General features: G+C 39.8%; 1 protein-coding gene and 1 long non-coding RNA gene across 4 annotated transcripts in view; one reads left to right on the forward strand and one right to left on the reverse strand.

The window, feature by feature from the left end:
- The window catches only part of LOC109311364, an 11,048-nt gene extending 8,559 nt beyond the window's left edge, over positions 1–2,489 (forward strand). The window contains exons 2-3 of the long non-coding RNA XR_002101490.1: positions 1,066–1,073; positions 2,478–2,489. This is a non-coding gene — a long non-coding RNA (uncharacterized LOC109311364). The remainder of the gene's footprint in view (positions 1–1,065; positions 1,074–2,477) is intronic.
- The window catches only part of CNBP (CCHC-type zinc finger nucleic acid binding protein), an 11,863-nt gene that overhangs the window by 3,945 nt on the left and 3,223 nt on the right, over positions 1–4,695 (reverse strand). The window lies entirely within an intron of this gene.

The raw sequence follows: 4,695 nt of genomic DNA on the forward strand, positions 1-4,695 counted from the left end.
ACTGAAGCTACAGAATCTTTCTACTCAAAAAAAAAAAAAAAAAAGCATAACCTTCTGCATACATACTCCTATTTTTCCCACCAAAATGTAGGATTCCTTGGAGATGTTTATATGCTTTAGAAAAAGCTATTTAAAAAACCCCAAACTAAAACATACATACACTGTCTTTTCTACTTCCACTGTAGCTTTCAATGCTTTAAATGTTAAAATCATCCAAATCCACCTCATTCATTATATGAAGTTTTGCCTCCTAACATTGCAAACTTTATGACCTACCAAAATAAATCTTTCCATGAAATCCAATATAACCTAATAGTCCCAGCTTTTGTATACCTGACAATTGTTTTAAGCCTGCTTATTTATATCAATATGTTCTTGCTAACTACTGTAGTTGTCAGCAACTGGCTTGCTCCCGCCAGCACAGCTAAGGCTTAGGGAGGAGAAATGTCAAAATACCTCAGCCCCTGGATCAAATCCAGGCCACGGGGGCTCCATTGGGCAGGACCTGAAAAGCTAGCAGCAACATTTGGAAGGCAGCATGCATCTGGGGGCAAGCTGCAATGCAGGGCTAGTCTCAGCAGCTACTGCTTGAACTCAGTAGTGCATGGGTTTGGGGGGCTGCCGCCACCAATGGCCAACTGGAATCTAGGGATCCCTAATGCTGCAGGCCCCCCTTCCCCAACTTCTGGTAGCCTCCCAGACAGAGTGGTTCTACAGGCCAAAATTGGCCCATGGACCACACACTTGACAACACTTCTTTAATGCTTCATTCCTGTTAACACTTCTGTATTCAGGCCACTGTTTACCACAGCCCCACCCATCCAACAGCTTTTTTCCCTACATGCATTTTTTGTGCCCTTCCTTCCAGCCTCCTTGTCAGAGTGTCCATCTTGTTTTCAGATGGTTTCTCAGGAGTTCTTAAACCTATTTACTCCAGGAGCCATTTACTTAAGTCAACTCCTCATGTTTGCCATGGTAAAAAAGTTACACAGAGAAGCTCTGTATTTTGCCATTCCTTCCTTCAAACAACCCACCCCACAGGAGTTGGCAAACTGCTTTTGACAGGTTCTGTAGTTTTCACTTCAATTTCTCATTTTTCCCTTTAATTAAGTTAGCAAAGTGTTAAGAGTATTGACTTTAGAAGCTCTTAAAAGTATGATTGTTGATAGCTGATGAAGTGGTCAGCAAATGCATTCAAGATGCATAAATTCCACAACATTTCACTTACAACTAAAATAAATTAATCAGTTTAATATTTAGGGCTCCTATTTCAGGTGACAAGGCAGATACTTGACTGAATACACAGCCATTTATACTTGTTTATCATGGTAACTATGATGATACTGGTCAACACGGAACAAACAAAGACTGGTTTCTCCAACTGGCTTAAGTGCACACAGTCTTTTGCTTACGTTGCTGTTTCTTGTTCTGGTCTGAAACAGACTCATTCTTACTCCTGCAATCCTGCTTGAACTTCAGACCTGAGACACCTTGATACCCAGAGCAGGGACACAAGACCTGATTAGAACTTCAAAGTACAACATATAGGAGAGCACCAATTAAGATGTATGCAGAATCTGACATGTAGTTGAAGAGCTTCACTACAGCTTTTAACTCCTGGATGATTTTCAACTACAACAAGTTGAAAATAGAATAAGGATTTAAAATTCAGGTTAAATTCTTGAATTTAGAAGAGGACCAATTAAAACTGTAGCTATGTTTTCATGGCATTACTTGAGAAGGAAAAAGAGAGGGGTAGAGGAACACTTCATCCCCAAGGTATCATCTCCTGACCCAACCTGATTAAGTAATACACTGAGGACATCTAGCAGTGGCCCTTAAATAGCACAGATACTCATGGCCATCCCAGATTCAACTACAAAAAGGGGGTGAAGTATGTGGAGTAAATTTCAAGGCTACAGAGAAGGGGAGATGGTATAACAGCTTGTTTAAAATATATGGTTTTGTGGAAGAGCACCGGGTAACAAGAAAAGAAATTTCACACAGCTTTGCCAATTTCTTCATGCTTGTTTCTGGAGGTTAGCTGGATTTTCAGGAGATCAGAGGAATCATCTTCCTTTACTCTCCCCAAAAGAGTACCATTACAAATGTAAACTCCCCAAAGTGCATATACAGAAACAAGTCTTTTGCATCCATTTATTTCTTGATGCATGAGCTAGTATTTGCCATCATTAAAGTAGCATTTATGCTAACAAAAAACAAAGCAGCAACAAAAAAGTTCAGATCTCTTAATTTCCATTTCCACTTGAAAAATTGATTTTCAGTGTTTCCAACATAACATGGATTAAGAAAGATATGGGCATTCAAAGATCCAAGTGATTGCTACCCCAGCTGTCAAGGTCATATTAAATTAAGACCACCTGCAGTGAAGCAAAGAAACAGAAGTGGAGTTTGACTTTAGTCATTATACCAGGGAGTGTGTTAAAAAAAACCCAAAACATATACCATCTGTACAGGTAGTCTTAAACCAACTAGAGCCAGAAATCCACTTATTGACTTGTTCAGGGTACCCATTTCTGCACAAAAAGCTGTACTCGTACACAACTGAAGTTTGCCGAAACCCAGGAAGGGAAGCATACCTGGACAGTTAGACAACACAGAAATTGAAAGAAGCTGGTAGAAAGAAATTCAGAGACCCAAGCAAACAAGAATGCCACCTGTTTCATAGATAGCCATTTCCCAAAACTATTTTTGTCCCCGATACGCATCTAAAAAACCCCCAAAAAACCTCAATAGTTGCATTTTTTGCTTTTGATGCAAAACAGCTTGGATACAAGTGATCAGAAGCATATTGGAAGACTAAAGGTGGCTGGAGAATCAATGAAGCTAGTTACAAGATGAGCAACTAAAACGTTAAGTGACTAGTTAACATCTTAGGGGGAAAAAAAGTTTGTAGGTCTGATATCTTTCAATGAAGGTGAGCAGGTGTTTTTACTGAAAGGTCCTACAAAAGTATACCTTCTTCCATGGCAAAGGGTTGAGACAGAAAAAGGCAAAGAGCTTTTCAAGTCTCAAGCATCAGATCAGCAGCAGTAGCAATAGTAGCAGTATCATCAACTCAAGTCCTTTCTGCATGTCAAGGACAGATTATGTCTATGCTTCACGATAAGGCTTCTCTCATTCAATTCAATTAACATTGGCTAAAATTATAGCTAATCCCAAATGTAACAGCACAAATACTCAGTTTAAAACAACTTATTAAAAAAGACTTAGTTTTTACCTTGTGTTACATAATTGGAGTTTTACCTGTATGGTGCACAGGAGTGCCACAAATCTGCAGAACATGGAAAGCTTGCAACCTTCATAAGGAAAACATGATATGCTGAGCTATGAAACTCAAAGCTGAGGACGACACAAGCTATGGAAGTCTAAGCATGCAGAATTTTATTTTGCATAGGGCAGGAAGTGGTGAGGGGCTAGAAACTAGTCCTATATGCAGAAGAGCCAATGGTAATTTAGAATTTACAATCAGCTAAGAGGTGATACTTGTTTTCAAAGATAATTGTGATTTTAAAATTGAGATTTAATTCCACGCTTTTGAATGGGTTTTTAAACTAACAACATATGGCATATTTAAGCTTTGAAATTCAGATCTATTGTCCTGAATCTGTAGGCTTTATGCAGAAATCCACAATTCCATTCAGTTTGTTGAAAGACTGAGCCATTTACAACTAAAAATCAAAAACCAAACCCCTAAATTATGCACCACATTCTCTCCCTTCCTCCAAGCACAGACTTTGTACTCTTTTTTCCATTTCATTATGGCATTTGCTCTTCTGCAAAGGCACTGTCAGATTTATGGTTAACTTCAAAAATTGTGAAAAAACCAAGATGTTCCCCCCTTGTAATACTGAACAGGATCTTCCTTAAAAAAAAACTGGTGGGAAATCAATTTGATTACAAAAATGAGAACAGCTACAGACTTCTCTCTGAAGTCATTAAATGCATCTTCCATCCACCTAACATTTTAATAACAAAGTAAATGTTAGTCTACAGTACAGGTTCTCAGCCTCCAGTCCCTGGGGCTCACCATGGGTTAGGAAATTTAGCAGAGGGGGAGCAATGACCGTTAATATGGCCACCCTCTCCTCTCTCAAAATTCACAACAGAAAGCCCTGAAAGGCTGGTCAGTGCCAGGCTGCATCCATCCCCATCATAGGGTTGGATCAAGGCCAGGCCATATCCCCTCCCCTTCTTCCCCCTACACAGCCAAATGCCATCCCTGCCCCCAAACCTTGCCCCCAGCGCCAAAGCAGGGCCACCAGCCAGATCCAGCCTATGGAGGCACTACCCATCTGGTCCACTGGGGGGGAGGGGGGGGGAAAAAAAAAGAGAGAAGAGAACACTACTATATGAAACAAAAAGCATAAAACAAATTCTATCAAAATTTTAGTATTTCTGTTTGCACTAGATGACTGCTTCTAGAACCTGAACTAAAGACATGTCTTGCAAAACACCCTCAATCAGTTCTCAGTAAATTCTCCTGGTAGTATTAGACTGATGTTGTAGCCATGTGATCCAGGAAAGCTATTAGTGATGACGGCAAATACTTCTGGACACTTCATCCTTCAGTTAGGTTGACATAAGCATTCTCTAGATAATTTTGATATCGAAACATTGAAGGGAGAAAATGCTGATTTAAGACTGATTTAAAAATAACTGGGGGGGGGGGGG

The sequence above is a fragment of the Crocodylus porosus genome, unplaced genomic scaffold (assembly GCF_001723895.1).
Source record: "Crocodylus porosus isolate Cpor-Errol unplaced genomic scaffold, CroPor_comp1, whole genome shotgun sequence".
Classification (NCBI taxonomy): domain Eukaryota; kingdom Metazoa; phylum Chordata; order Crocodylia; family Crocodylidae; genus Crocodylus; species Crocodylus porosus.